The sequence below is a fragment of the Eriocheir sinensis genome, chromosome 15 (genome assembly GCF_024679095.1).
Source record: "Eriocheir sinensis breed Jianghai 21 chromosome 15, ASM2467909v1, whole genome shotgun sequence".
Taxonomy (NCBI): Eukaryota; Metazoa; Arthropoda; class Malacostraca; order Decapoda; family Varunidae; genus Eriocheir; species Eriocheir sinensis.
In genome coordinates this window covers 17561452-17568929 of record NC_066523.1, presented here as the reverse complement: position 1 = coordinate 17568929, position 7478 = coordinate 17561452, and the positions used below count along the sequence as shown (strand labels likewise).

The window sequence follows — 7478 nt, the reverse complement described above, 5'->3', positions numbered from 1 at the left end:
AAAGGTAAGATAATGTTGAGAATTTTAATACTTAGACAAACATGCAATACAGAAAATAAAAATAGGCACAGTAACACCAAATAGCACAAAAGTAATCATATCGCGTATCGTAAAGTATCATATCAAGTATCATAAAGAAATTGTGATACATAGATAAACACACAATACAGAAAAAAGTGCATAGTAAATTAGTAACATCAAATAACACAATAGAAAAGTGTCATAAAAGAAAATTGTAATACTTGAATAAACACCCAATAGAAAAAAAAAAGTCATAGTAACACCAAACAACAGAAATATAAGGTTACATAAAAGAACTGGAATACCTAGGAAGACACGCAGCACATCGGAGGAAGGTTGGGATGCGTGCAGCGAATTGACGAGGTGAAGGAAGCAGCGGCGGCGGCAGAAGCCTCGTTTAGTATGGCAGGGAGAAGAGCGAGGTCACCTGTTTGGCCTGACGAGATGGATGGGGACGAAGGAGGAGGAGGAGGAGGAGGAATGCTGGTGTTAATAATAATAATAATAATAATAATAATAATAATAATAATAATAATAATAATAATAATAATAATAATTTGGAGAGAGAGAGAGAGAGAGAGAGAGAGAGAGAGAGAGAGAGAGAGAGAGAGAGAGAGAGCATAAGAACATAAGAACGTAAGGAGTCTGCAAGAGGCCGGTTGACCTATACAAGGCAGCTCCTGTATACTCAACCCCACCTTACTCTCCAGTGTGATAAGGAAGTGACATGAAGGGCAGGAGGAAAGAATGAGGAATGAGGGAAGCACTAATAAGGGTGAGATAAGGAGATGAGGGGTGTTGAGTGGGGAGAAAAGGAGATGAGATGGAGGGTGAGGAAGCGGTGAGCGGTGAAGAAAAGGACGTTTAAGATAAGACAAGGATTAGGAGAGGGATGAAGGCGATGTGAAGAGGAGGAGGGGTGTGAAAAGGGGAGTAAGGGGTGCAAAGGGGAGTGAAAAGGGGGTGAGGAAGAGAGACAGAGATGTTCGGCTTCTCCACAGATCTATATGAAGTGACCTTTTCGAACCCTCTTTCTTCCAGGGGCCAACAGAAGGTCAGTTATCGAGCCCCTCCAGTATACTTCCCTCACTTATGAAGCAAGGAAACCAGAAGGCAAAGAAACACGTTAATATTTATTTTGCTTTCTTTGTAGGAGCACCATTTTGGAGTTTTCTTTTTTTTTGTTTAGGTTTTTGCATGCCTCCTCTTGCCGTGGAGAAAAATACTTCCTTGTGTTGAGTACCATTGATAACCGTTCACCTACATCTTCCAGTCATTAACCCATTCACTGCGATTGGCATGGATTTTGCCTTCACTGGTAGCCATGTAGCATATAGTCCCATGTCTTTCTCTGCCTCTGTGGTGGATAGTGGAGTGTTTTTCATGGGTGCAGGACTTTACATTTTTCTTCATTGAATTTTAGCAGCCACTTTTTGTTACATTCCCATAGCTTGGTGATGTCTTCTTGTAGGAAATTCGCAGTCAAGGGGTTAAGGAGTGAGCTGAAGGGATTAGATCATTAGACCATACATCACCGTGAATTAGACTGTATATGTAGGCCCTGTCGTTATTTGTAGGGAGGGATTAGTTGTCTGACTGAACTGGACTGGACTGACTGATTGACTGTCTGAAATACTAAACTAATAAATGATTGATTGACTGGTTGGCCAACTGACTGGTGTTACTACCTGGGTTACTGTCTGACTGTCTGATAAAGTGATTGACTGGTGGGCGATTCAATGGATGACTGTCTGACTTAGCGTGCGGCGAGTATAGTTACTTAATTAGATTGTTAGATAGTTCGTTAAATAGACAGTCAAATAGTCATAGTTAATTAGTTAGTTAGATCGTTAGATGATTAGTTACTAGAAGTTTAGGTAGCTAGTTATTTAGGTAGGTAGTTTAGTTTAGTATTTTAGTTAGTTAGTTAGGCTGTTGTACTTATGTAGTTAGTTTAAATAGGTAGTCAAACAGATAGTTAGTTAGCTAGTTAGTTAGTAAGTTAGCTAAATAGTTAGTAGATAATTATTTTTACAGTATTATGTGTTTTTATAATTTTTTTACTGTTATGATCAAGGTGTTCTGTTAGTGTATTGTAATTCTTGATGTTCTGTTTTTTTTTATGTTATCCTTTTTTGGTGTCATTTATTTATATATTATACCTCTTTTTTTTGCGTTTCTTATTTTATATCCATTTTGTGGTGTTCCGTGTTGGTATGGGTGAGCGTCCTTCTCCCCATAAAACTCACCCATAATTGGTTTGGTAATAATGTTAGGGTGTGTGTTTGTATATCATTCTATTTATATTTAATCTTGCTATATTTTATTTATTTATTTTATTTTATTATTATTATTTTTATATTATTTTTATTTATTATTTTTCTTTGTTTTCTTTTCCTTTTCTTTTTCCTTTCTTTTTCGTTTCTATATAATTTTCTTGCTGTTCTTTTTCTTGGTGTTGGTTTTCTTATTCGATGTTGTTGTTGTTTTCTCCTTTTTATATAATCCTTTCTTGGTGTTCTTCGTTGGTCTGGGTGAGCCGCTTTCCTCCCAGAAGAGACTCACCCATAATTTTGGTGATGTTGATGATGTTAGGGCCGAAAGTTGGATGATCTGAGTTATGTTTTTTCTTTTCTCGATGTTGCGTTTCTAAATTTTCCTTTTTTTCTGGTGTTTTTATTAAAATATCCTTTTTTGTCCTATTCTTATTTCATAGTATTCTTTTCTTGCGTTCGTTTCTATTCTTTTTCTTTATTTTTATCCCTTTTTTCGTTGATTCCCCTTGGTGGATTGTCTACGACGCCTATAACGAGCCCCACCTGCCCGGTGTGTGTGTGTGTGTGTGTTGGTTGGTTGGTTTGAATTCGGAGTTTTCCTTCTCCTAGGAGAACTGCCTACCACGGCTAACGACCCCCTCCTGCCCGGGTTTGTGGTCAGAGTTGTCCTTCTCTTAGGTGAACTGCATCACGCTAACGATCTCCACCGTCCCGGGTTTGTGATCAGAGTTGTCCTTCTCCTAGGTGAACTGCCTTACGCTAACGACCTCCACCAGCCCGGGTTTGTAATCGGAGTTTGCTCTCCTAGGTGAACTGCTTACGCTAACGACCTCCACCTGCCCGGGTTTGTAATCGGAGTTTGCTCTCCTAGGTGAACTGCTTACGCTAACGACCTCCACCAGCCCGGGTTTGTAATCGGAGTTTGCTCTCCTAGGTGAACTGCTCACGCTAACGAGCTCCACCCGCCCGGGTTTGTTGTTCGGAGTTGTCCCTCTCCTAGGTGAATTGCCTACCACGGCTAACGAGCTCCACCTGCCCGGGTTTGTTGTTCGGAGTTGTCCCTCTCCTAGGTGAATTGCCTACCACGGCTAACGACCTCCACCCGCCCGGGTTTGTTGTTCGGAGTTGTCCCTCTCCTAGGTGAATTGCCTACCACGGCTAACGACCTCCACCCGCCCGGGTTTGTTGTTCGGAGTTGTCCCTCTCCTAGGTGAATTGCCTACCACGGCTAACGACCTCCACCCGCCCGGGTTTGTTGTTCGGAGTTGTCCCTCTCCTAGGTGAATTGCCTACCACGGCTAACGAGCTCCACCTGCCCGGGTTTGTGATCAGAGTTGTCCTTCTCCTAGGTGAACTGCCTTACGCTAACGAGCTCCACCTGCCCGGGTTTGTTGTTCGGAGTTTGCTCTCCTAGGTGAATTACCTTACGCTAACGAGCTCCACCTGCCCGGGTTTGTTGTTCGGAGTTTGCTCTCCTAGGTGAATTGCCTTACGCTAACGAGCTCCACCAGCCCGGGTTTATTGTTCGGAGTTTGCTCTCCTAGGTGAATTGCCTTACGCTAACGAGCTCCACCTGCCCGGGTTTGTTGTTCGGAGTTTGCTCTCCTAGGTGAATTGCCTTACGCTAACGAGCTCCACCTGCCCGGGTTTGTTGTTCGGAGTTTGCTCTCCTAGGTGAATTGCCTTACGCTAACGAGCTCCACCTGCCCGGGTTTGTTGTTCGGAGTTTGCTCTCCTAGGTGAACTGCCTTACGCTAACGAGCTCCACCTGCCCGGGTTTGTTGTTCGGAGTTTGCTCTCCTAGGTGAACTGCCTTACGCTAACGAGCTCCACCTGCCCGGGTTTGTTGTTCGGAGTTTGCTCTCCTAGGTGAATTGCCTTACGCTAACGAGCTCCACCTGCCCGGGTTTGTTGTTCGGAGTTTGCTCTCCTAGGTGAATTGCCTACCACGGCTAACGAGCCCCACCTACCCGGGCACATCTCCGGCACCTCCACGGACGCCCCGGGGGACACCAAAGCGACCTTCGGGGAGCCCTTCAGTACTGCCACGCTCGCCAGGGAGACCTTGGGCTCGCTGGCGCTCCTTAGCCCCGCCGAGGCGAGGATGGCGAATGTAAGAACTCGCTTCTTAAAACTTCCAGAGTGGATTATGAAATTAATCATAAACACTGTGAATGCGCTGCTCACCGCGTTTATCGTGTCTGGGATGGAAAGTTGAAGGGCCTCGGGAACGCGCACAGGGCATCCAAAAACTTCCTCCGTTTCCCTCTTTCCTTCTTACTTTCTATATTTCTTGTTTATTATATTTTCCTCATCTTTAGTCGTCTGTTTTATTATTTATTTATTTATTATTCCGCTCTTATTAATATAAAATGAGAGGGGAAAATGTCCGGAGGTGGAAATGTCCAATTCCTCCCCCCAATGTGTCTTGTTTCCCCTCGTAAGAAGTGTCCATTCCTTTCTTTCCTGCGTTGTGAGGTGTCTGAGGCAGTAAGGATTTTGCCGTGTTGTGGGGGGTGCGGTGCGGGAGTTTTGCGTGGGAGGGTGGATCAAGAGGAGAGAAGGGAGACAAAGATGAAGGATGCAGAGAGAGAGAAATTAAGGGAGAGAGTGAGGGAGAGGCTATAAGTAAAGGAAGGAGATGTAACGAAGGTAGAAAAGTCACGTTGGAAGGGAGCATGGATGAGAGAGAGAGAGAGAGAGAGAGAGAGAGACACGAAAGGACACACACACACACACACACACACGCGCGCGCGAGTTATCACTTTCCCGGCACCTTGACTGAGCTCAGCGTCCTTCTCGGCTGACTCTGATTTGCGTCTTGGTGATCAGCTGACCGATAGCCTCCTCCATGACGCGCCACGGCCCTCCTCCATCCACCCATCTCCTCCTCCTCCTTCTCCTCCTCCCTCTACTCCTTTCTCAACTCTACCCAGTCTTAGCATCCTCTTCTCCCTTCTCCAGATCTTCTTTCAGCCTCACTTTACCCCCTCTCGTTCTCCTTTTCGCCTTTCTACATTCTCTTATTCTTTTCCCTTTCTCTCCTGTTCCTTCTCCCATCCTCACTTACCTCCCTTCCCGCTGGTCTCTTTCTCGTTTTCGTCCTCGTCCTCGTCTTCTTCGTCGTCCTTCTCCTCCTCCTCCTCCTCCTCCTCAGACAAACAGCCAAACGTCCCTGATCTGTTAAGGTAAGCGCGCTATGGACGGCCTGATCATATTCTTTCTCTAAACCTGGAGCTGTATTGGGTTACTGGGCCCGCCGAGGGACAAAAGACCCAGCGGAGGAAAGTGGACAAGAATGAAAATGGGTGTCGATAAACTGAATGGTAAAGAGTTGGCTTGGTTTCTGGGGTCAGGGGGAGGGGAGAGTTGGATGGTCTGGTCAAGAAAGGGAAGTCCTGTGCTGGTCTTTGCGTTTACTTGATTTTTTTTTTTTCGAGTTGGTGAGAAGTGTTTTTTGGTAATGTGAAGGAAAATGTAAAACGTGAACGGGTTGTTGTTTGTTTTGAGTCGTGTTGTGTAATGAGCAAAGTTTGACGCAATGAGACGCAGGAAATGGTTACTTTGGTGATTGGTTTTGAGTCGGTAATAAATGATTCGAGATAACTTGAAAGAAAAGATAGAACGTGAACTGATTCATGTTTATCTTAAATCATGCGTTAATGAGTAAAGTTTAACACAAATTAAACGATTGTTGAATAATTGCTTTTTAGTTCCCTGTGTAAATGCTTGATTTTGAAGAACGAAAAAGATAAAAGGAAAAGGGTAAATGTAATAGGACACTTTGTTTGTGTAGAATCGTTTGTCGAGGAGCAAAATATAAGACAAGCAAGCCATAAATAGCTGCTCTTAAGATGCCTGTGTAGATGTCTGAGCGCGGGGGATAAATCTTGTATCGCCAAAGAGTAACCTCAAAGGACGCGAAGGAAAACTGCAAGACGTAAATGGATTTGATCATTATTCGGGTGATTACTTACGTTCCGCTATTTTTTTAACGATTATATTTTTTCAAGCATAGTTATCTCTTTTTCTCTTTTTTTGTTGATGATGATGATGATTAATTTGGCCTTCATTTCCATTGGCAATTAGCAGTTTGTAAGTTTTGATCAGTTTTCGCAGTAACCAACCCTCACCATATAGCGCAAACCTTTAATCTTTTGTCTGCTGTGGAATCGTGTTGTTAAAAATGGAATGAGATCCAATAAAACCATTTCCTTTCTATCATCTTTTTCCTCCTCTTCTTTGCTATATCCATTTTATAGAACAATGATCATCCCTTCCTCCTCCCTTCCTTTCCTCCTCCTCCTCGGTTTCCTCCTCCTCGTCCTCCTCCTCCTCCTCCTCCCACACACCTATCTCACCCACACCAACACCAACACTCACTCACCTCCCCCATCCACAAGCACAGAAGCACTGCACATCACATCCCTGCAAGTAGACAGACACCCTCCCATCAACAAAGAAAACGGGAACACATTGACGAATCTCCAGGAAAACGGTATAGTATAGGCGGTTCGGCGGGTAGGCTGACGGGCGGGCAGGGGGTCGAGGCAACGGGCTGGCCGACTGACTATCACGGCTGATCGTTAACTCTAGAAAATATGGGTGTGAGCCGCAAGTCCCCGCCGATAAGGGACAATTAATGACACAGATGGACAGATTATGCCGACTTACCGAGGCTGCCAGAGTTACGATGTCTCAAAGGGGATGCACCGGCGTGTGTGTGTGTGTGTGTGTGTGTGTGTGTGTGTGTGTGTGTGTGTGTGTGTGTGTGTGTGTGTGTGTGACTTGGGCCAATCAACCGCGCCAAGCAGCCTGTATATTGGCGTTAGTTTCAATTACCTGTAGATATATTAAGGTCGTGTTTCAGGTGAGAGGGGTAGGAAGTGGTACAGGGGGTGACAGAGTGGTAGGGCAATGCAGGAGGCAGGGGTGAGGGTGGAAGGGTGAGAAGGATATAGTGGATAGATGGCACGGCAAAATAGGGATAGGGGTAAGAGTGGACGGATAAGAGGTAGGTGGATTGGTAGGGTTGTAGGGTAATAGGGTGGGTAGGAGGCTGTAGGTGGTAGGGGGAGGATAATATAAGGGTTGAGATAAGGGTATGAGTGGTGTTAAGGGCAGGGAAGAGGAAGGGGCGTGGGCGAATGGGTAAGAGGAGGAGAAGGCACTAGCAGGGTG

At 44.9% G+C, this 7478-nt stretch overlaps 2 long non-coding RNA genes across 5 annotated transcripts; one reads left to right on the top strand and one right to left on the bottom strand.

The window, feature by feature from the left end:
• Positions 1-2483: 2483 nt before the first annotated feature.
• LOC126999073 (uncharacterized) lies at positions 2484-3252 on the bottom strand. Its single transcript, XR_007753129.1, has 2 exons — positions 3197-3252; positions 2484-3133 (listed from the first exon to the last, which is right to left on the bottom strand). It is a non-coding gene; the product is annotated as an uncharacterized LOC126999073 (long non-coding RNA).
• LOC126999072 (uncharacterized) lies at positions 3176-4495 on the top strand. 4 transcript variants are annotated; one of them, XR_007753128.1, is made up of 3 exons: positions 3176-3297; positions 3508-3776; positions 3842-4489. It is a non-coding gene; the product is annotated as an uncharacterized LOC126999072 (long non-coding RNA). The 4 variants fall into 4 exon arrangements; XR_007753126.1 differs by having other exon boundaries at positions 3183-3297; positions 3438-3776; positions 3842-4492; XR_007753125.1 differs by having other exon boundaries at positions 3187-3297; positions 3368-3776; positions 3842-4495.
• The last annotated feature ends 2983 nt before the right edge of the window (positions 4496-7478 follow it).